At 41.3% G+C, this 25557-nt stretch overlaps 1 pseudogene; it reads right to left on the bottom strand.

The window, feature by feature from the left end:
* Window positions 1-25557, bottom strand: part of LOC129011321 (protocadherin-8-like) — a 177574-nt pseudogene that overhangs the window by 145581 nt on the left and 6436 nt on the right.

The raw sequence follows: 25557 nt of genomic DNA, 5'->3' as shown, positions 1-25557 counted from the left end.
AAGATATGTATCAGATAAAGCAAGGAACATTCACATTTGCCGCAGTCTCTCTGGGGCCTAGACCACCCGATCTGGAAAGCTCACACTTCAGAGGACACACTGACTCTCTGAAGATAACATGGGACTCAGAAACTAATTTCCAACAGCAGTAATTTTCTGTGGCAGACCAGTGGCCAAAGGATTGAAGTTCTTCCTAGCTTCTTGCCTGAGCGTGGCTAAGGAATAAATTACTGGTTTTAAAAACTGCTGAATTATTTTTGGGAGAGTTTAGGAGTAAGAGCATGTAGGTTTTATCATGACTATTGCTACAAAATCTTTGAAGTTATTGGACTGAATATGAGGACTATAAATTTAAGGTGCTATAGCAGAGGAGCCTTCAGAAATACTCCAGCCTACAGAAAACCTTCCACCATTGAGAATTCTTGCCTTTAGACATTTTTTCAAAGATTATATAATGAATAATGTGTCAATCCATTTTAAAATACATGAACGATTAAAAGGCTAACTGTTATGAACTAGTTAGTTCTCCACACTAGGAAGGGTGGAAAACAGACAAAAACACACAGTTCCCCATATATGTGCTGAGCAAGGACAGTGGGTCATTGGCTACCTTCAATTCCCAGCCTGTGAAGGTAGACCTCCGGCTCATCCCTTCTTCTAGACCAATGCCGTCCATCAGAACGTTCTGTGATGATGGAAACATTTTATAGTGACTCTGTCTGAGACTGAAGCGTTTTTCATTGTATTGAGTTGTAATTCATTTAAACAGCCACATGTGGCTAGTGGTTAGTGTATTGGGCAGCACAGTTCCTGCCCATTAAATCTTAATGATCCCCAGGCTCTTCTAGTTGGAGACACAAAACATCCTGCACTTTGCAGACTCAATTCTTCCCACAGTCCCAGCCAATCTTGCAGAAAACAAAACACAATCAGATGCTTCCATCTCATCACCCAGCCTTGCTGCCCCTGGATCTGGTTGGACCCAGATGAAGCCCAGCTGCTCAAGTAGCTTTTAAGTCACTGCATTTGGGGCCCAACTCTTCCTTTAATCCTTGCTCTTATGCCTCAGTTTTCTCCTAGCATCCTGTTCATAGCTAGGAAGGAGTCCTGCTAGGAACTCTAGCCCAGATGGCTGAGGCCATAAGACACTCACTTTCTCTCGCTCTCTCTCTCTCACTCTCTCACTCTCTCTCGCTCTCTCTCTCTCTCTCTCTCACCACGCTGCTCCCTGTAGCCACAGCCTCTGATTGAGCTGATGCTGTGAATGGGATAAGTGCCCAGAAACACATCACCAGCCCCTGCCATTTGATTTTCACCCACTGCCATAATCTGCCACTGTTATACCCATGAAACACTCAGCAACTCTCTCAGAAGCCAGGCTAGAGAGACAATTTGAGTAACCCCCACTCAAATACTGCCTGCCCACAGCTTCCTCTTCCTCCTCACCGGGCCTCATGATTAAGGTCCAGGTCCAGGTTCTTAATTCAACTTAAAGTTATTCTGAAGTTGAATTGCATTCGCAGTAGAATCACATACACATTCAAATGTAAATGAGTAGCTAGACTGAATATTTTATTTATATTCATAAAAGGTACTAGAATATAAAATTCGTGATCATTTATTATATTCATGACAATAAAGATCACTTTTAAGACTTTTTGGTAAAATATCCTAGATTCTATAAAATCATCCTGTGCTGTGTCATGGATTGTCAACTTAATTTAAGAAAATGTATATCAAAACTAGAAGGCTCATGCATGTAACCTGGCTTGTAAACACTTGAGAGAAATGACCATCTATGTGAATTGCAGCTTTTTAGAATGAAGTGGCATTTTCTGAAGTATGTGAAGGTGATCCATCCACTGAAGGATGATTTAATTCATCATTCCGTCCAAGAATGGGGAAGTGGCATTGCTGGCCTGCAGTTCTGAACTCTGTCATAGACACTTGGCAGCCCTTCACTTGGGAGGCACAGACTTGAAAAGAACATCGAGTTCTGAGTGTTCTGGTTGGAAATTTGTATTTTTCATCTGGGAAATGTGAGGGTAAAGGGTACTTGAAGAAAGTTCAATCCTGTAGCTATTTTCATGACGTGATGAACAATTTTTGCTGGTTTGAGATTCCTGGTTTAATTTTTCAGGATCCTTGAATGTTTTTCATCCTGAATAATCCGAAAAAAACTTGGAAAAAAAAGAATAGTTTAAAATTGAATGCTACATAGAAATATACTTTAAAATGTAAACAATATTCAGTTGTTCCAGGACTGGTTTTCTAGCTGTTTGCTTCTTTTTTCTTCCTTTGGATTTTCTGCCAATGACTTGCACCTCCACCTGCTGGTGTACTGAAGAAATGAATTGGAAATAAAATTCAAGCAAGTCAATTAAACTATTTGCTGGAATCTTTAATACAGGTTTGGTGGGAGGAATAGGTGAAATTATAATCTAAAATGAAGTTTCTGAGGGCTGGTAGTATATTTATTCATTCATTCATGCTCTGTGTTAACTATTAAAAGATGCAAAAACATTAAAATATTTTCATTAAACTTCTTATCTCCTCGCTATCAACATGTAATTCAATTCTCTTGCCATTACCTATGTGTCATCCTTTCAATAATCCCACTAAAAGTTTTAAAAGAAAATGCAGCAGAGAGTTGGAGGATAAACCAAACCATAAATCAGAGCATCTCATTCAAACTCAAAGACAGAAACATCCTCAGGAATGTAAACTGGCCCTAAATCTTTAAAAGACTCATGAAATAAGTGTTTAAGAACCTGCAGAAAAATATGCTACAGCAGAACATTAAAAGCATGAATTCTAGAACCAGACTTCCCAGGTTGGAGACCAAGCTCTGCCCCTCACAGCTGAGTGGCCTCAACCAAATTACTCGAACAGCTCTGTGCCTGAGTTTCCCATGTGTGAAATGGGGTCAAATGATAGTACCTGCCTAATAGCATTGTTGCATGACTCAAGTGAGTTTAATATTTATAAGGTACCTAGAACAGTTTCTGGTGCATAAGGAGTCCTCTGTAAATGTTATTAAACAAATAAAAGATTTTTGTTGAATACAGGTAAGAAGCAATGTTGTGACTATTATTACTAAGAAAAAATATTCTCTCAGGTTGAATGCATTGCCTTGATCACATTATCATTTGCCATAGCAGCACTTTGAGTTATCATGCTTATTATTAGGAAAAAGAAACTAAGTTAAGACAAGAATAAGCCAGTAATTTCCTAAATAGAAAATATAAACAGTAGGAGTTCTGGTCCTTTGATTCTTTTGAAAAGGCTGATTTAACACTAAATGACCCAGAAACATAAATTCACTATAGAATCTTCAAGTTTTAAGATGACACTAAAATTTTTCAGCAAGTTAGAGAGTACAATGGAACTTCCAAAAAATACCAATACCATTTTACCCTAATCTAAAGTGCAATATGATCATAAAAACTAGTCATACAAGTTTCAATGTATGTGCTGGTTAGACCACACCTTTCATTTATCCACTCAGTAAATTTGCTGATTTTTGTTTGCTCTGTTTTTTTGTTTCGGTATATATCTGATGGCGGCCATTCAACATGGAACAAGAGACAAATAATAAACAAATAAATATACAAATAATGCCAGGGAGTGAGAAATGCTAGAAAAGAAAATAAAGCAGAGTAAAGAAGATGGAGAGTGACAGGGAGGAGAGGCAATCTGAGGTTTGGAAGACCTCTTTTGATTAGATAGACATGTGAACAAAGGCCTAAATGAAGGTGGGAAGCAATATGGGTATCTAGAGAAAGTTTACCAGGTGAGGGAACAGCAAGACCCTGAGGTCTGAGATGGAGAGATGCTTTGTGTATTCAAAAAACACAAGAAGGCCAATAAGATGATCTAAAACATCCTGGAGAACAGGGGTAAGAAATCAGGTAGAAGAAAGAGCCAAGGGCAAGATAATGCAGGACTTTATGAGTCATGTGTGGCTGATTTACAAACATGAACCTCAAAACTCTTTGAAAATTTTCTAGGGTAGGCACAGGGTCTTTGTCCCCTCCACTTGAATCTGGGTGGGCTTAAGACAGTTTGGACTGTAGAATATGATGGAAATGATCATGTAATTTCAGAAGCTGGGTCATAAGAGGATGTGACTTCTGTCCTGTTGGATGAATCATTCATGTTTGCAGCCTGAGCTGCCATGTGACTTTGCAGAGGCTGCCAGGCTGTGAGAAGTCAAGCCATGTGTAAAGAGAACATGAAGCCTCCCTTTTTCCCACTCCACCATGTCAGCTCTCCTAGACTTTGGCTCATCCCAGCCCACAAACCTGGCATGTAACTAAAGAAGTTTTCAGATGGTTCCAGCCTTCAGCCATCATACCATCCCAGCTAAGGCCCCAGATACTTTGAAGCAAAGATAAGCCATCCCTGCTATACCTTGTCTAAATTGACCACAGAATCCACAAGCATAATAAAATGGTTGTTTTATGCCACTACATTTTAGCCTGGCCTGTTACACAGCAAGAGTAATTGAGACATCATGATAAGGATTTGGGATTTTATTTAAGTGACAAGCATTTGGAGAGTTGAGTAATGTGACCTGATTTATGAAGTAAGAGACCAGCCCAGTTCTCATATGCACAATGGTCTGCAAGAGGGCAAGAGTAGAAGCAGAGGAGCCAAGTTTGAGGCTAGTACCATTGCCGGGCAAGTGATGACAGTGCCTGGGGTAGAGTGGTAGCAATGAATGTGGTGAGAAGTGAATTGATTTGAGAATATATTTTGAAAGAAAATTCCACAGAATTTGCTGATGGATTGAAAGTCGTGTGTAGGAAGAAATAAATCAAGAATAACACCAAGGATATAAGCCACAGCAAGCAACTAAGTGAATAGATGTGTATTTTTACTGAGATATCGACACTAGAGGAAAAACAGGTTTGGAGAATAGAAACCAAGAGTTTAGTTTTGAACATATAGCATGTCCATTCAGAATCCAAATGGAGATGTTGAGTAGGCAGTTGTGTATACGAATTTGGACCTCAGAAGAGAGGCTGGTACCGAATCACTGTATACAACTTCATGTTCCTCATTTTAGGAAATATGTTGACCACTAGAGAATATTCAGAGGAAGGTAACCAGGAGATGGATGCTTCTGGAAGCCCCTCATTTAAAAAAAAAAAAAAAAAGTCAAAGGAACTGAACATAGATTGTGCAAAAACACCTGTTATGGTGAAGAGGCATTTGAGTCAGTAGGACATACCATTAGGACTCCTCTTGGAGTAAGATATTTTCTTTTAGAGACTAAAGATCTAGTGCCCATCTTCATGGAGACTAACACAAAATACCTCATAATTGATAATGTCTTCACCACAGGAGCTACCACTCCATTACCAGACACCATTACAGAGAATTGGGCCTAAAGCACACCCCCAAATGACACAGCAGATGGACTGGACAGAATGAGGTTGTGTTGGTGCAGCATTCTGTAAACAAAGCAAAGCCAAACAAAATCACATACTCATATGTTTCCAGCAAATGGAATCTTAGCCTATATAAAATTCATTATCTATTATGAGAAATAGATGTTTGTTGTTTAAACCACCCGGTCTATGGTATCTTATTAAAGCAGCCGGAAATGACCGAGACACTCCCTCTATGAATATATAGTTGGGGCCACTTATTTAGTATTGTAATTAAGTCAGGAATGAGTCTTATGATGCTTTGAGAGGAAGAGCTTCAAAGCCACAGGTTTGAACTTACCCCCTTGTTTTGCAATCATTTGAAAGGATGCTTTCTTGAAACCCTCTCTGCTGATATCCAAATGGCTGTCATTCAATTCACTGTCTCCTTTTCCACTGTCCTTCATACTGAATTCATCTAGATTTGAATGTATACTGAAAGTGAAAAGGAAAGAATTACTTTGGTATCCATAAAAATGTATAAAATGTCAAACACATTGCTTAGAGATAACAACAAATATTCTGAAATTACCTTAAACTTGCTGCAGATTTATTTTCTCCATAAGGGGATGAGGAATGAAAAGGAACTGAGATTGAACTCTATTTTTAAAAAGGGGTGAGAGCAGCAGTTAATAATATTTCACCGTCTAATATCAAACCTGACAGAGCAGGCGCCGCATCCCTCATCCGGAGTGCTTCAGAAACACAGCATTAACCCTGAGGGTCGACTGTATCCAAATTGTACCCAAAGGAAGTTATCATAGGCAAAAACAGCAGAAACAGACATGGGCCTACATGAATGAACATGTGATTATCAAGTCTCCCCCTAACCTTGCCTGTGGATAATTTTTCCTTTCAAATAAAAAAAAAAAAAACAAGCCCGGAAATATCAGCCATTTGAAGTCCCAAATCAGGCACTGAATTTTCATAAGGCTCCTAGCACGAAAACTACTCCAAGAGAATGAGGACACTAAGAACGGCAGGGGTGCCCTACCTGGGCCCATGCAGTCCTGCTCCTCTCCCGACAAGAGGAGCTCCAAGACACCTCACTGACCTCAGACTAGGAATCCTCCACAGACTCGACCGCCTGGGCCCCTGTGGAAATGGAAACTGGCCGTGTGTCTATAAAGAACCTGGAGCGGAAGCCCCCAGAGTCAGCCCCTATGGCTCTGACACGTGGACCAGCGTGGTCACTCGTTGCCTGAAATCTGCTTGGGGAGTGCTCACGGATCTTCTTCACCAGCGTCCTAGCCTTGCCTTGGCAAGAACAAGTCACAGTGATGATGGCCACTAGCAGAAGGACGCAGCCGCTGGCCAAAACACCCACCAGAACAGGGAGGGTTCAAGCTGCCCTCCCGTTCGCTGCCTGATGCGTGGCTCTGCTCCTTTGTGCGGCGGCGGCATCAGCATCACTTCTGCGCCAGGTGGCGCCCGGCCCGCGGGCACGAGAAGCAGTGTGGCTGTGCACGACAGAGTGGGCCGGCCTCCGTCCCGCACCGCGATGACCGCCGTCAGCGGGCCGGCGGGCTGCGGGGACAGGCGGCGCTGCAGAGACAGCTCACCCGAAGCCGGGTGCAGCGCCAGCACCCCGGGGCCGCAGTCGCTGCCGAGGACTAAGTCGGCTCGGCGTCGGCGCCCTCGTCCGCATCTTTTGCCTGCAGACGGGTCAGCAGGTAGCCCAGTGGCGCATCCCAGGGCAGAGGCAGCTGGGCTGAGCCACGGAGGAGCAGTGGGGCCACGAAGCGGGGCGCGTGGTAGTTCTGGTCCTCCACCTGCAGCCACACTATGGCCAGGCCCCATAGCGGCTGAGATCAGCCGTCTAGCGCCTCCAACCGCAGCTGCATCTCCGCCAGCTCCTCGCAGTCAAAGTGCCGTGGAGCGCGCAGCTCCTGGTGGTTGGGTCCACCGAGACCTAAGTGGACACAGCGCCCCCGGCGCGGCCCACCTCGGCCTCCAGCAGCCGGTAGGTGACCTGGCCGTTGCGGCCCAGGTCCGGGTCCTGTGCGGCCACCGTGCCCAGGTAGGCGCTGGGTGGGGTGTTCTGACTCACAGACACCTCATAGACCGGCCGCGTGAAGAGCGGCGCGTTGTCTTTCTCGCAGCCCACGCGCACCGTGTAGGGCCTCCTGGTGCACAGCGGGGGCGCGCCGCGGTCCGCGGTCACCAGTGTCAGGTTGTACTCCGCGATGCGCTCGCGGTCCAACGACGCCGGGGTCACCACCAGGCAGCTGCCAGCGTAGGCCCGCTGCAGCCGGAAGTGCACCTGCCAGTAGAGGGCGCAGCGCATTTGCCGGTTGGCGCCCGAGTCCCTGTCCGAGGTGCTGACCAGAGCCACCAGGCTGTCGCGCGCCGCCCCCTCCGGCACCAGCGTGGCGGCGCCATCCTCGGGCGTCCCGGCTCCCGCCGACGAGCTAGCGTCCGCTCCCCCGAGGGCAGCGGCAGCGGCGGCAGCGGCGAAGGGCGAGGCAGCCGGCGCGCCCGGGGCGGCCAGCGGGGTGATGGCGATGTCGGACGCGTTGTCATTGACGTCGCGGATGCGCACGATGACCTTGCAGGCGGCAGCGCCGTCCTGCGCCTGCACGTGTAGCTCGTAGGTGTCCTGACTCTGGTAATCCACAGGCCCGGCCAGAGTGAGGCGGCCCGACCGCGGGTCGAGCTGAAAGAGGCGGCGCGCCTCCGTCTGGGTTCGGGCGCCAAAAGCGAACACCACGTCGCCGTTAGGGCCCTCGTCGGGGTCGGCTGCGTCCAGGTCAAGAAGCAGGGAGCCCACAGGCGCGCCTCCGCCAGCTCCACTTCGGCCACGGTGCCCTGCGGGAAGGTCGGGCTGTGGTCATTGGCGTCCAGGACACACACGCTGAAGACAGCCGTGGCGGAGCGCAGCGGGCGGCCACCGTCCAGGGCCACCAGCTCCAGGCTGTAGGTGGCCTGGCTCTCGAGGTCCAGCTCCTGCAGCAGCACCAGGTCCGCACACTGGGCGCCGTCCGCGCGCTTCTGCAGCTCCACGCGAAAGGGGCTGTGCGGCTGGGCCAGGCGCACGCTCTGCAGCCCGTTGGCGCCCACGTCCTAGTCCACCGGCACCTCCAGGGTGCGTGCCCAGGGACGCCCCCTCGGACATCTCCACCGGGATCTGGGGCCGGGGGAAGCGCGGCGCGTGGTCGTTGACGTTCCTCACCTCTACCTCCACGTGCACCAGCAGGAACTGTTCCTGCGAGAAGCTGACTACGTCGAAGGCCAGCACGCACTGCGGGGCCTGGCCGCACAGCGCCTCGCAGTCCAAGCCGGTGTCCCCGACGGTCAGCCGCCCGTAGCCCTCGCGCACCCGGAGCAGAGAGCTGTTGAATTGTTTCATCAGCTGAAACTGACTTGGCACCTCGCGCTGGGAATTAAACTGGACGTGATCAGACAAAACACCGATGCTGGTGCCAGGGGTGTCTTCCTCACAGGTGAGGAAATTGACAGTATCGGTGCAAAATCCTGACACTAGCAGCAGTCACAGAATCAGCAAGGACTCCAATCCAACCCTGCATGAAGTGTCAGCATGAAATCTGAGCCTCCAGCGAGACATTTATTCCTCAAAGAGAAAAGCCAATCGCAAGCTCTGCACTAAGACTTTCAGGCTTCTCAAGCCCTCCCGAGTGCTCAGTCAGAAGACACTTTTCCCCTTAGAACATCTCATCAGTAAGTCCTCTCTGCTATATACTTGCTTTTCTCTGCCCCAAGCCTAAGCATGCCTCTTCAGAACTCTACCGGGGAAGCTACCTACAGAAGAATATGCAAAGAATCATCCATTTGGGCCAGTCCACAGTCTCTGGGCCTCTGGGCCATGCTGTTTCACTAAAAGGACCCACAGAAGGGCCTGAAGAGCTGACCAGTGGCCAGGGTGGTGCAGGTGGTTATTAAGATCTCTGCACTATAAAAACACATCCTGCTTGCTTTTCCATTGTACTGGCCTCACTTCGACAATAAGAGCAGGAATCCACAGCCACTTTATTCCTTCCTAAGCAGACTCATATTCCCCACACAGAGGCACATTTGACCCTCTTTACCATTTTAAGATGAACGCATACATGCTTAGTGCAATGCATCCTCTGCCACCCACAGTTACCCATCTATGTTGGGTTGTCATTTCCTGTATTGAAAGATTTTTGGGAAACATCTTCTAGAGTGTCAGGCAATGTCTAATTAGGGAAGAACTGTTTTCCAAAATAATCATTTCTAAATAGTTTTTTTCTATAGCAAAGAAACCATTAATGATGGAATTTCAGCCCCTTCATCTCCTTTTATGTCAGTAATTACTTATATGTGAGGAACCAGTATCAGACAGAGAAGTCTGTCAACCACAAACCACTGTAAGGGATAGTTAAGGGTAAGAAAAAGATTTAGAGAAATATATTGCAGTCAGTCTTGTTAGAAAATTGCTATAGACCAATTATTTTTTAAAAGCCCTTGGCTGAAGGAAACCACGGGTGGTCTGATAGGCTGAAGGCTAAAAAAACATTAAACCATCTGTCTAAAGCCCAATAAATAGTCCCGTGTTAAGTTCTCTTTATGTGTGAAGTGTTCAAAATGCTAAACAGTCTCACATGTTAATGATGATATTGTTCCTCGTGCCATGGAGTCCTCATCAGTGCAGAACGTTATTCAACTAGTCATCTCAAATCAGTGAGTAGGCCGAGTTATTAATATGCCCAGGCTATTCTTGTCTCCTCTATGATCTGTAACGTTATTGATTCCTGCAGGGACATGTCAGTAAATGACTATTTTTCCTTTCATTCTTAGGAGGCAGTTGGCATTTATTTTAGTGCCAGGACATATGAATCCTGTTCTGAAAGTGAGCCATCTTTGATGAGACAATTAATTTTCAGGGGTTTTCATTTAGTGAAGCATTTGGCAATGACTCTAATTATAAGTACCGGTAACCGGTATTGGAGAAGTATACTGGGAAGCATGAGTTCATTTGAGCGGGGTACTCTGAGATCCTAAAAAGAAAAAGTACTCTATTTTCCTAGATTTTTAATTTTGCCTAATGAGGCATCTGTCTGAGGAAGAGAAGAGCTCTACTTCGGCCTGGTAAGAACAGACTTCTTTTAAGCCAATATCCTCAGTGGCATGTTGGACAGCTTTCTTTCTTTCTGAGAACCGAATATCTCTGGAAGTTCCTGGTTATTCAGCCTCTGGGTCTCAGGGAAGACAAGAGAATCTGGTTCTTCCACCGAACATCATAATTGCTATATGTTCCTTAACTGAAAACTGAATCTGCTTTAGCTGATGTCTTTAAAAGGTGCCTGCTTCCATATGCATTAGCCAGGAGAGGGACCCATTTAACCACAGTCCAAGTCTCATGTCTTCCTCTTCTCCTTTAGCTCACACAATTCCTGCCAGGCCTACTCTCAGCTAGTCTTCAGCATTACTGTTTTTCTGATTATCCAGGATCAGAAAAATCATTCAGCATACTGAAAATGAAGAACAGTCCATGACTCCACCTACAGAACATCAAAAGATGCAGATAAAATATTTTAAAAAGCAGGCAATCAAACATATTACCTCCACAAAACTAAGCATCTGGATACTTATGTTTGGAAACATCCAGCTATGATATTTAAATGCTTGATTGCATTTTCCCCCACGTTTCCTCCAGCTGTTTGGCATAAAGTAGACCATCCATGATAAGAAGTGTGCCATATTGTTAGTGATTCATTATTAACGCTATCATTGTTTCATACGAAACAACCACCTTATTAAAACACCGCTTTATGAATGAGAGACAGCTGGAGTTTCAGAAAAGAAACATTTTTCTGAAGCAAAAATCAGTTCTGTGCCAGTAGAATAACAAGCTGAATAATATAGAAACTGTATGATCTGTCCCTCTAGGGATATGTCATCAGGAAGCTGTGTTTACAGCTCTGGGCTGCTGGTACACTCATGTTACATTCTGTCAGCTCTGTTAGATAAAAATCGGTCTCAATATTAAAAGCATTGTGGAAAAAAATTTGCTTTATGTTATGTGTTTTCCCATTTGCCAGCATATTGCCAAACTATAATTCCAAAAAAAAAAATGTGTTTTGATCTCTGTTGGAGTCAAAGATAAAGCAAAACAAACAATAGACTGAAGGGGGATACCATACCACAGGAAGACCAAAATGTGAATGAAGCAACAATTTGTTCCTCTTAGTTTGGTTTTAAAGGGTGAGGATTTTGGTGAACTCCCTACAGAGTTTACTTTTGTTCCTAAAACAAAAGCAACAGATATGCTAGTGTTCCCCGCAAATGTCAAGAAATCAGATCTGAAAAACAGGATCTATATTCCAATCATTTAAATAAAAGAGTTTCTGTGTTATTGAACACATAACACCAATGTATCCACACACTAGAGCACACTGTATGTAAAGAAATGCAACTTTCATCAAAAAATGGGAAAATATTAGCCCTCTAATGCAGAATAGTGTCTGTGCCTTTGCATATTTCCCCTTTCCTATTACAGAAAACCAACAACATATGTTTGGGGAAAAAATTAAGCCATAAGAAAGTTTCTAATTTGCAAATTTGGCTGGATTATTGCATCCATGTGTCAGAGTAAGCATCAACTTATACGGGACCCTGAACTAATACTTCCCCAGGCCAGAAACAGTTTAGTGCCATTTAGAACAAATCACTGTATGTACTATACTGAGACCCATTTTCATTTCTCAACTGAACAAACATTCTGGAGATGAATGAGCAAAATATTATCAAGTGCAATGTTACTGTCTTCAAGAAGTAAGTTCCAGAAATTGAAGCTATTAAGACTGTTTGAAAGAAATCAATCTAACAGCTTTTTTTAAATTTTCTTTTTTTAAATCATTGCTTGAAAAAACTGAAGTCAATCTTCAGCAGTATGAGTCTCCAAAGCAGAGAGAAATTGTTTTAAGTTATTTCATAACAAGTATCATTATCTCACATTCTTGTTACCCCATTGTATAATCAATTTGTTATTAGGTCTTGACTATGCGGTTATTTATAACAAAAGTTATCAGCAAATTACTGGTCTTTTTCCTATAAAATCATTTCAGAGAAAATAATTCAGCCCTGAAGTCAGCCAAAACACCCTCTACAAGAGTTGCATAGAAACAAATGATATTTTATTCACTACTTAAGTGATTTAACCCAGAGAAAATCACAGAAAACCCTATAAAATATCAACACCAATCACAAGTTCCCCTTAACATAAAATAAGGATTTAAATGATGTAGTCTTCATTTAGAAAAAAAGTTTCCGTAAAGATCATTATGTTAATAAAAATGTTATCAAAACTGTGTAATCTTAAATCCTACATAAAATTACTTCTTAAACTACTGGTATTATTAAAATCTCTGCATGAAGGAAATTAAATCAATGAATAATAAAAAAACATTTTACTGGTTGGGCACGGTGGCTCGTGCCTGTAATCCCAGTACTTTGGGAGGCTGGGGCAGGTGGATCACGAAGTCAGGAGTTCGAGACCAGCTTGACCACATGGTGAAACCCCGTCTCTACTAAAAATACAAAAATTAGCTGGGCGTGGTGGCAGGTGCCTGTAATCCCACCTACTCAGGAGGCTGAGGCAGGAGAATCGCTTGAACCCAGGAGGCAGAGGTTGCAGTGAGCCAAGATCACGCCACTGCACTCCAGCCTGGGCAACAGAGCGAGACTCTGTCACAAAAAAAAAAAAAAAAAAAATTACCATTTTGGCTCATTAATCCAAAGTGAGTTAGTGAAATTGACTTTGGTACTTGACTTTCAGTTACCGGTTCATACTTTGTGTCCTTCCCACCCTGCAGGCAGGAGGCTTTCTCCTTCACCAGAGAATGTATCAAAGCAAGATGAAGGATAAAAATTAAAGACTGAGGGGCCAGGTGCAGTGACTTATGTCTGTAATCCCAGCACTTTCGGAGGCCAAGGCAGGAGGATTACTTAAAGCCAGGAGTTTAAAACCAGCCTGGGCAACATAGCAAGACCCCCCTCTACAAAAAGTCAAAAAAAAAAAAAAAAAAAAGCCAGGTGTGGTGGTGTGCACTTGTAGTCCCAGCTACTCAGGAAGCTGAGGGGAAGAATCTCTTGAGCCTGGGAGTTCAAGGCTGCAGAGAGCTACGATCATGCCACTGCACTCCAGCCTGGGCAACAGAGTGAGACTCTGTCTCTAAAAAAGAATAAAAATTAAAAATAAAGACAGAAGCAATTTTTCAGCTGTGCCTTATTTTGTCCTCATCTCTTTTCCTCTTAGCTGAGTCCCTCTATTCCTACTCTGCACAAAAGCTCATGTCCACCAGCAATTAGAACACTTTCAAGCCCTTTATCAACAGATGTTTAATCACATATTGGTAATGCAATGAAGCAAACAGCCTTGTTAGAAGAAAATACTTACACATTAAAAAAATTAACTCATAATTGTTTAGAGAAGGTCACAAGTGCCAGTGACACAGACCAAGTTATAGGAAGTACAAATGAGAAGCCATCTCAGAGTTTACAGATACGATTACCATCAGGCTGTACATGGTGGCCCACACCTGTAATCCCAGCATTTTGGGAGGTAATCAGATCACTTGAGGCCAGGAATTCGAGACCAGCCTGGGCAACATGGTGAAACCCCGTCTCTACTACAAATACAAAAATTAGCTGGGCGTGATGGTGCCCGCCTGTAGTCCCAGCTACTCAGGAGGCTGAGGCAGGAGAATCGCTTGAACCCAGGAGGTGGAGGTTGCAGTAAGCTGAGATCGTGCCACTGCACTCCAGCCTGGGTGACAGAGGGAGACTCATCTTCAAAAAAAAGTGAAAAAGATCACAATCAGCCAAAATTTCCAGTAATGGAGAGAACCTGGGAACGATGTGAACAAGATGTGGAGAAGGGCAGGCACAGACCCTACAGGGACTGAGTAGGCCAGTTGGTTGCAGTGCATGGGTCAAGAACAATATGTAGAACAAGTATGAATGGATGGCATAGCTGAGGAAGACCTTGATGCTAAGCTAAAAATTTTCAACACTTTTAAGGCAGCAGTCAGAAACTATTGAGGTTTGTGGAGCAAAGGATTGTTGATGTGTGTTTATTAGGATAATATGGATGATTGCCTTCCTAAACATTGAGGAAATCCTTAAAAATGATTGTGCTTTATGTGAAGCTTTAAAGCAGCATCCAGCACAATGACTGCCTTGTAATAAATACTTATTAAATAAATGATCAAGGCAGTATTTTATGGCATACAACTTTTGCCAACCTCAAAAACCCACTTAGTAGCAGAATGAATTAAAGAGAGACCAAAAGTAAAAAGATGGTCATTTAAAGTGCCCCTGCAATCTAGGTACAGGATGTTGAAAGCCTGACCCATGAGTAGGAAGAAGTGTAGGATGAGACCTGAGAAATATTACTTAGGCAGAATTGGTAGGTCTTCATGAGAGATAAGCTCTGCAAGATGGAGATGAAACAAATAAACAGTCCCAAAACTTGTGGATGGCTACAAGAATGGTCATGCTTTTGTAGTATTCCCAAATACTAAGAAATAAAGTACTTCCAAATAGAATTCCCAAAACTTCCTCCTATTCACTAGCTGGTTGACCAAAAAGACTTCATCTCTTCAAACCTCAATGTCTTCAGGGAATAATGCCTACCTTGAGGAGTTGCTTTGAAATTTAAGGAAGAAAATGTGAGAGGAGGAAAAAGCCCAGTGCCTAGCAATTTGTGGGACTTTAGAAGACAACTGTGTCCTTTGTCATAGGCATTTCACAATACACTGTGATTTATTTATTTAAAGTATATGTCTTACCCCCATTCTGAGTCCTTCTAGGGTATGAACCATGTCTTCATCAAATTTGTATCCCAGTCCCCAGTTCAGTGCCTACAGCATAAAAGGGGATCATTAGTATTTGTGGAATACTGGTGAAGTTCCCACCATTTCATACAATTTCTCTGAAATACTTACCACATAACATCATCTGAATTCGAAACCAGAAGACTGACTAAAGGATCATAGGCTTAGTATGTGGAACTAGTATATTATATGAGACTTCAGCAATAAGTGGAATTTGCTGAATAATATTTCAGAGTTGGTCCAGCCACATGTGATAAAATTGGTTTTTAGAATCTTTATATTTTTTCTATATTTAATTTTTTGACCTTTTTGACCTGCAGAGTTTCTTTGGGTATAAAAACTGGTTTCTTGGATCAATTTCAAAACTGACCTATCAGGACATGAAAGACATTTGTTGTTTTTACCTGCTCAGCATCTAGTTTTCTTTTAAGAATCCATCCCTTCACCAAATTAATCATGCAAGTAGGGTACAATAGACCCCCACCCTTGCTGTTAGGATGGCCACATGACCCAGGCTTAGCCAAACTAGAGCATTCCATCCAACTAGCTACAGTGGCTTATCCAGATAGGTACATGTGTCCCAACCCAGGTCCTTCTTAGCCATTGGGGATCACCTCCAGGATTATTGCTGCAACTACTATGAAAGAGATATTATTCCCCCCTGGAGTTGCTGAGTTCAGAAGATAAAGGCTGGGATGTGAAACTACCAGGCTGGGAATGCTTGCCTGAGAATAAAATCAGTGTTTTGCAAAGAAGAGCTGAGATGGCTTTTATATCCAACCTTACCTGATCTCCAAATGAATTTTTCATTTAAGTGAAATAAGTTCCCCCAATATGTTTAAGCCAATTAGTGGTTGGATTTCTGTCACTGACTCCCTAAACAATCAAAACAAATTCCAAACTGGAAAGAAATTGTAAGTAAAAGACCCTAACAAGAGTGATTAGCTGAGAGGATCTAGGAGGAGGTTCATGGAGACCTACCAATACTAAGTTGAGAGGCTTATCTGCATTCTTCTTAGGTGATTGCACAGCTGCTGGTAAACCGCTGCTCATATTTTAAGACACGGATTGTGTGTCTGTTAAAGCCAGAGACCAAACAGTCAGGAATTGGAAGGGATCATATATATTTATAAGAAAAATTTAGTCTCCTACTGAACATAGTCCCTCAGAAAGCAGAAAGAGAAGAAAATATAATATCACTAAAATAGACCCTTTCTGACTGAGGCCAACAAACCAGGAGAGCTGAAAGTCAGCAACCTGGCAACTTTTAAGGACAGAATATGCAAACTTTTCTCCATCAAAGTAAAGTTAGCGCAAGAAAATGAAAGGAAAACATAATCAAGGAGATAAGAGTGAAGCCTCACAGTCTTGAGCCCCACGTCTCTTCCAAACGCCCCTTAAGTCTGGCATATCTAATTGAAGAAAAATGGCAGCGAACCTTCAGCAAAAAGCCATCCCCTGAGATGCAACCTGGGGGCAAAAGGGGAATATTAGCTGTGACCTCCACCCCAGGAAATTGTTCTGAATGGCCCTGAAGAGGCCCAGGGAGAAGTCATTTAAGCTGAGGGCTAAGGGCATGAACAAATCATCAAGATCCATTACTCAAAGATGAAAATCGCTAGGCTCTGAGTAAATTCGAATTCTCTCCAGCTTTGATTGTGGAGTTAATCAAATGCAAATAAACACAGAACTTTTACCTGGCAAACAAGGGACTGTGACAGCTGAACCCCCAATTATAAATGGCCTGTTATGTTGGCAAAGCCCCTGAAATATCATCCTTAATGACCAGCTTAGTTGTGGTCACAAAGGACAAAAGCTAAGAAAGACCACTGTTGCAACCAGAATCTGGGGAGACCACACTAGGAACACACACCTCCAGCAGGGTAAGGAGTTCCTGCATCTTCTGGCCAACAGGATATTCTCATGGGCTATGGATAATGGCATAGCCTACCCCACCATGTGTGGGTTTCCCTTTTCCGGATGAGATTAATTGCAGTTATCTGTCATTATATTTGTTGGGGAAGGTTAACTATATCATACATATAGTCAGATTTTGAGCAGCTATGCTCAGTCCTGACTGAGGGCAACGCAAATCTGCCCAACATCTGACTTGTAGGACCCAGCAATTATATCAGTCTTTGAACTTCCTTAAGGGAACTGGTTAAGTCACCAACTGGTGGGAACAAAGAATGTCCTAGTTAGCAAGGCCCAAGGTACAGGAACAGAGATTTTGATTTTTACCTTTCCCCTTTTCCTTCTAATTCACCCTGCCTGAGAAATGCAACTGCTCCTGATATGAAGCATCCTGCGTCTAACTGCACTTATCCCTTCCTTGTCTTTGTTCCTTAACCAATCATTGGGTGTCTTTGTTGACTCATTTTGTGTCTGTAAGGCAGCTGTCAGCCTGCAGATGAAGATTCCATTCAGTTGACTCACCCATCCTCCAAAGTCCTCTTCCCTTCTCCTTTTAATCCAAGGCAGACAAGGCTCCCCCTCATCCCTGAGAATGTACCTCGTATCTGTTTCTCTTATTTCTGGCTGCCTTACTCAGGGCAGCTGACAGCTTTACAAAATAGCTTCTGTCTCTCACAGATTCCTCATCAAAGGAGCCTGGGGGAATTTGGGAGCCCTTCTTAGAACGAGAGAGCAAAGGAGAGCCTGACCCATGCAAAATACAGAGGGACAATACACTTTGTCTGCTTGTTCTATCTACTCATGAAGGACAAGATTGTGTGAGTTTTTAAATCCCCTAGGTCAGTTTAACCATCAAATTCCTAACAGTAAATGCATGATAGGTGTAGAATTCAGAAGTGTTCTTTTTGCCATCAGGATTCACTTCATTCTCTTTTAATAACCTCCATAAAATTAATACCTATTAATAACAGATTTGTTTGGTGATATGAAGACTAAAGGAAATATGTGGAGTCACATCTTACCCAAAGGTTACATTCTGAATGTATCACAAAGCTTAAGTATTTTATAAATTTTAAAAGTCTAATCAACAAAAAAATTACATCACCTTCTGACCAAAACCTTTGGTATTCCCATTACCTCCAGAACAAGATGTAGTTTTTAAGCCCTCCATGAACTCCGCCCTACCTGTCTTCCCACTACTTACCATCTTTCATTCCAGTTTGTGCCACAGCTCAACCAGATATGATATTCCCCCCAAATGGCTTTATTCATTCCCACCACTGTGCCTTTGCTCTTGCTATTCCCTGTACCTACAGTGCTGTTCCCTCTGTATATGCTGCTGAAATGCTATCTGCTCTTTAAAGCAGTGTTTTTCAAACCTCAATGTGCCTGCAAATCTCAGGAGGATCTTGTTAAGATGCAAATTCTGATTCAGTACATCTAGGCCAGGGTCTAAGATGCTGCATTTCAAATAAGGTATGCCATTGCTGCTCCTCCATAGCTGCTCTCCCAGGCTTTAGAGCTTATTCCAAGGTCAGCTCTTTAGGGAAGCATCCTCTCACTGCCTCAGCTGTGCAGCATCTCCCCTACCACACTTATTAGGCTTACCTCATTTAGCCATTCTGCCTTACTTTAGAGCTAGGTTTCAAAATAAAATTATGATGTGGCACAATTATTCTTGTAAGCTTAGTTGTATACTTTAATGTCATAACAAGGGTACATCATACTTTGAGAAATCACAACAGTGTCATGCTCAAAGTGCTTGTTGTTTAATGAGTGTATATGATTAAGGCTAGACTGGATAAACCAGCATTGCTACAGAGTATTTCCCTTAAAGGTGCATGTTTATAATAGACCCAGACTGGGTTTCATGGCAACCACCTGGACACTGGATAGAGCAGTGCTTTCAAGTGTGGACGGATGACTTGGGTTTGAATCCTGGCACAATCGTGTCCTAATGATAGGGCTTGGAACAACTCACCTAAATTCTCTAAGTCTCAGTTTTGTTCTCTTTTATAAAATAACAATAATACTACTTTTTACAACTACTGTAAGACGTAAATGAGATTGTGTTAATAAAGCGTTTAGCACTGTGCCTGTTGAATAGTAAGTGCTCTGTAATAAATATGAACTTTCATTGTTAGCTGCAGTGACAATTCTTTAAGGCTGCCATGAAAATTCTAACACAGGTTTTAGATCCTTTAATCATTGTAGGGCTGCTCTTGAACACTTCCACTGTGACTCCACTACTCTCTATAGGCTGAACAGTTATCACAAATACAGCCTGTAAGGGTTAATAACTGCAAGTTATTACCTTGTTCTTGTATGTTAAAGCTAAGAATATGCCAATTCCAACTCTAGAAACTGACATAAAAGATTTCTAACATGTAGTCTATAAGGTTACCACAGCAACCGCTAGATGTCATCTTTAGAATGTCCCTCTGCTTTTTGAGTAGTAGGAGCTGTAAAGTATATACATTCGCCCATCTACTAAATAACTGGCTCACATACAGTCTTAAGAGTAATTATAATCACTTATGCATCAACATAACAACTACAGCATATATTTTTAAATGAACACAGGGACAAGACTTCCTCAATATTTAATTTCTGTATTTTAAAATGTATCTGTTAGTATGGCCTTTTTCTTTAAAATTAGTGAATTGCAATTAAATTTGCTTATATATACACACATATATGTATGTGTATATTTTAAAAATAAAAATATTTGCAAATATTGTTTATCCTTCTTTTGAATGTCACTTATTTTTTTCCTCTTATTAATTTTTTCATGTCATTTGAGCAGTTGCTTGGGATTCTACCTTGTGCCTATACCACAATTTAACTCTCCCTTTGCTGTTGAACACTGCATTTGTTGGGATTCGATTTGGCTATTTGTGACAGAAAATTTAAAATACAGTTGCTTAAACTAGATTGAGGTTTAAATTTCTTCATGTAAAATAAGACTCCAGGCTTGCATGGTTGATTCCCACAGTGTCAGGACCCAGAGTCCTTGTGTCTCGCTGTTCCATTATCCTTAGAGTGTTGCCCCATGTTCCAACATGTGTGCTTCAAGTCCAGCCATCACATTCACAATCCAGTAGGCTGGAAGAAAAAAGGTCAAAGAAAACCTCCCTGTAAGGCAAGTTCTTAGAAGTCACACACAATATTTTGAATGACCACAAATGAGCTGTAAAGGAGGGCCAAGGTATGAAATGCATTACTGGGCAACAATGTACCCAGCTACAAGCCAGGATTCTTATTGCTAAGGAAGAAGAGATGAGAATGGAAGGAAAACGACAGTCTCTGACACAGACATTGAACTTGTTTTCAATTTTTTGCTATTGTGAATAATGCTACATCCTTGTGCACACATCCATACACACGTCTCTAATAACTGCCTTGGGATAAATTCCCAGAAGGAGAATTGCTCAGTCCAAGAATATGCCAAGAGTTTTGATACATATTGCCAACTGGCTCTCCAGAAATATTGTACCAATTTCTACTCTCATTAGAAATGCAGGCTGGGGAAGAAAATGCTGTTATAAGATTTAATTTAATTTGACTGTTCAAAGATTCCAAACTTCCTGCAAGGAAGATGAAGATCCCCACATCTTCGGGAAGCTAGTGATTGAGAAGATTTCAGAAAAAAACTCACTGCCAACTGAAAAAGCCTTTTTCTATCTAATAGCATCAAAGGAAATGCGATTTAAGGCCTAGCAACAGAAAGGACATTGTTAGCTTCGGTTATTGAAAATATTTTCAAAGGGATGCATAGGAAGAGAAACAGCATAGTGTAGTGGAAGGGTTATTGGATTTAGTGCCAAAATATCTGAGTTTCAGTCCCCGTTTCCACCTTACTATGACTCTAGACAAGATATTTAAAACCTCTCTGAGGCTCTTTTTCTTTAATGTGAAGACAGGGTAGTTAATGCCTTTCTTTCCTGCCTTTGTGAAGTTTAAATTTGTTAATGTGAAAAGGTTTAATTATAGTTGTATTTGAGTTAAAAGTCACATTCTCCTCAAATTTTATGATATTTTTATTCAATATTTCATATTCCTCATAACTGATTGGAGATGAAAAATAATTCCTTTTTTCTTCAGTAAGAGGACCATTCAATAAGGCATTCCTGGAGGCTTTATTTTTCTTACTGTTGTTTTGTTATTTTTATTGATAAAGGGTGTTTATTTTTTAACCAACTTTTATATACAATAAAATGCATATATTTTAGGTGTACAGCTCAGTGAGTTTTGGCAAGAGTATACACCTGTATCTATTGCCACCACAGTTAAGATGTAGATAGAACATTTCCATCATCCCAGAAAGTTCCTTTAGTGCCACTTAGTAGTCAGTCCCACTCCAGGCAACTCCTGATCTGAATCCTATCACTGTGTTACTTCTACCAGTTTTTAAATTTCATGTAAATGGAATCATACAATATGTTCTCTTTTGTGTCTTTCTTCTTTCACTCTGTCTAGTATTTCTGAAATGCATCCATGTTGTTCCATGTATTCCATTTTTGTTTGCTTGTTGTTTGTTTTGTTGTTGAGTAGCATTCTATTGTATGAATATACTACCTATGTTTATTATTCACCTGTGTAGACATTTCAATTGTTTACAGTTTTAGCTCTTAGGAATAAAGCAGTTATGAACATTTGTGTACAAGTATTTTTGTAGATATGTTCTTTATCTTGAAGAGGGGGGTAAATACCTACAAGTGCAATTGCTGGAGTATATAGTAATTGTATGCTTAATTGTATGACTGTCAAAACTATTTTCCATCATGGTGTGCGATTTTACATTCCACCAGCAGTGTGTGAGGCTTCCAGTTGCTCCACATCCTCACTGGCATTTTCTATTTACAGCCTTTTAAATTTATTACATTCAGGTATGTGTAAAGTGATATCCCACCATGGTTTTAATTTTCATTTCCCTGATGGATAATGATGTTGAACATCTTTTCATGTCCTTACAGACCATTTCTATATTTTCTTGGGGCAGTGTTTGTTCAAATATTTTTCCTGTTGTAATGAATTATCTTCTTCTTAACCTCTTATTAAAGTGCAAAATTCTTTGTTGTGAAGTGCTAAGTCTTTTGCCATTTTTAATGAGTTGTTTGATTCTTATTGTTGAGTTATAAGGGCTTTTTGTATATTCTGATCACAAGTTATTGGTCAGAAATATCCATTGTATTTTTTTCAGTCTATGATTGCCTTTAATGATGTACTTTGAAGATTTTTATTTTGATAAAGTTCAAATTATCCTCTTTTAAATTTGTTATTAGTCCTTTTTGTGTCCTATCTAGAAAATCTTTTTCTATTCTAACTCGACACAGATTTTCTTTTACTCTATTTTCCAGAAGTTTGATAGTTTTAGCTTTGACATTTAGATCTATGATCCATTTTAATTTAATTTTTCTGTGTGACATAGAGTACGGGTAAATATTTATTTTTTTCAAAAGGTTATCAAGTTTTTTCACTATCATTTGTTGAAAAAAGTGTCCCTATTCTATTGAATAATCTTGTTGCCTTTGTCAAAATGGATTGATCACATATGTGTGGCTCTATTTCTGAATTCTGTTTTATTCCATTGATTATATGTCTGCCCTTCTGACAATTTCATACTTAATTCCAATAGGATTGATTACTGTTGCACTTATAGTAAGTTATAAAACCAGATAGTATAAGTATTTCACCTTATTTCTCTTGTTTAAAATTACTTTGATTATTCCAGGTCTTTTGCATTTGTGTGGAAACGTTAGCATCAGCTTCTCAATTTCTACAAAAAAAAAAAAAGTGGTTGGGATAAAAATAATGGTTGGGATTGCATTGAATCTATATTTTAATTTAGAAAAAAAGAATGTCTTAACAATATTGAGATTGTGTCAGTCCATAAACATGATATATCTCTTTATTTAGAATTTTTAAAATTTATCTGAGTTGTTTGTTGTTTTCAATACGAGTTATGTCTTTTGTTATATTTATTTAAAAGCACTTTATGTTTTTTGATGCTATACTAAATACTATTTTTTAAATAATTGTTTGTTGCTAATATATGGGAATATAGGGTTTTTTTTAATTGGATGTATCCTGGGGCATTACTAAATTTATTCATTAATTCTAATTTTTTTTTGTATTTTGTAGACTTCTTGACTTTTCAAAATAGATAATCATGGCATTTGTGAACTGAGACAGGCTCACTTCTCCCTTCTCATCTTTATTTCTTTTATTCCTTTGTCTTGCTTTATTCCACTGGCTAGCACTTCCAGTATAACATCGAATAAAAGCAGTGAGAGCAGACATCCTTGCCATGTTCCCAGTCTAAGAGAAAAGCATTCAGTGTTTCACTATTAACTATGATATTCACTATAGATATATTGAATAACATCTGTATTGGTTTTAGAACATTCCTTTTCATTCTTTATTTGCTAATAGATTTTATCATATGTGGGTGTTAAATTTTGTCAATTTTTTTTCAGTATTTATTGAGAGATTATCATATGATTATATTCTCCTATATTTTGTTAGGGTAGTTAATTACATAAATTAGTTTTCAAATGTTAAACTAGTCTTCTATTCCTAAGACCAGACTGATTTGTGCATGATAACCTACCATTTTTTTAGATACCACAGGTTTTGATTTGCTAAAATGTTTAATTTTTGCATCTATGTTAACGAAAGATATTAGTTTATTAATTTTTCTTCTTGTGATGCCCTTGACAGACAATTTAATTACTGGATAGTAAATTTGAACCTATTAGCCTGTGAAAAGCCCTATTGTTTCTCATTCCCCTGACTTAGTGTACTCAACCTCCAAACTCTGTCTCTTGTCAAATCTTGTCAAAGCTTGGATTTCTAGGCTTTATCAAGGTAGGTTCAGAGTAGGACCTACCACGAGACATGATCCTTTATTCTAAAGTGTGACATTTCTGGTGCCTCAGATGAATGCCTGGGGTGTTGATATGGTCTAGCTCTGTGTCCCCACCCAAATCTCGTCTTGAATTGTAATTCAAATTGTAATCTGAATTGTAATCCCCACGTGTTGGGAGAGGGACCTTGTGGGAAGTAATTAGATTATGGCAGAAGTCTCCCCATGCTGTTCTAATGATAGTGAGTTCTCATGAGATCTGATAATTTTATAAGGGGCTGTTTGTTCAGCACTTCTCCTTCCGGCTGCCAAGTGAAGAAGAACCTGTTTGCTTTCCCCTTACACCATGATTGTAAGTTTCCTGAAGCCTCCCCAGCCATGCAGAACTGTCAGTCAATTAAACCTCTTTCCTTTACAAATTACCCAGTCTCAGGTATGTCTTTATCAGCAGTGTGAGAATGAATTAATACAGGTATTCATGAGAACTCCCTCCTCAGGCTGGGTCAGAGCTCCAGCATCTTCCAGTGATGTTCTATCTGGTATTTCTGTTCTAACTCTCAGCCCCACAGTAGCATGACCTGTATGATCTTGCCCCACACCTATGCATCTCAGTCCTCAGTCAAGAACTCATGGGAACTCCTATAAAGATTTCTTTCTCAGCTAATTTTTTGTATTTTTAGTAGAGACGGGGTAGTCCCAGCTACTCAGGAGGCTGAGGCAGGAGAATGGTGTGAACCCGGGAGGCGGAGCTTGCAGTAAGCCAAGATCATGCCACTGCACTCCAGCCTGGGCGACGGGGCAAGACTCTGTCTCAAAAAAAAAAAAAAGATTTCTTTCTCCATCTCTCATGACCCAGCATGGTTCTTCCCTCCTTACTGCCCTATATGCAGCTACGCTCCACTTGAGCAGGCCTGATCTCTTATCCTGCCTCTTCAGCTCAGCTGGACCATCGTGTTTTGCATGAACTCCAGCTTCCTGTGCCACAGCTGGAAAATTAGGCAGAGTGAGGTGAACATTGAGAGAGTGTCCCTCCCTTCTCTTGGGAATCGTGCTGCTTGTTTGATACCTGAAAACAGTTGCCTCATATATTTGTCCAGTTTTAGAATGATTTATGACAAAAAGTGGAAGTCCTCAGGACTTTGTTTTATATGAACTCTTTGACCTGTGGCTGCCAGAGGGAAGGCTTCAGAAGCTTTAGTACAATTATACAATTGATTTTTTATTGTATCAAAGTAGTGTTGAAAGCAGGAAGGTTGCAGGTTTTATATGGACGTTTGGGAAAAAATCTTCCATGTTTTTCAGTCATTTTTAGATCTTATCTTCTTACCTTTTCCCAAGAACTCTATTTATTCTCATAGTATTCCATGAATTTTTTTGCTGGTAGCCACCTGCTGAATCAACAAGAAAAGACCAGAACAGTTGTTCCTTGTCACATTCTGAAAGGGAAATGGAAGCAGGAAATCCACCTGTGTTTCTTCACTGAGAGTGATTAGGACTCAACTAGTTAGCTGAGTTTTTCCTG

The sequence above is a fragment of the Pongo pygmaeus genome, chromosome 14 (assembly GCF_028885625.2).
Source record: "Pongo pygmaeus isolate AG05252 chromosome 14, NHGRI_mPonPyg2-v2.0_pri, whole genome shotgun sequence".
NCBI lineage: Eukaryota > Metazoa > Chordata > Mammalia > Primates > Hominidae > Pongo > Pongo pygmaeus.
This window is presented reverse-complemented; position numbering and strand designations above follow the sequence as displayed.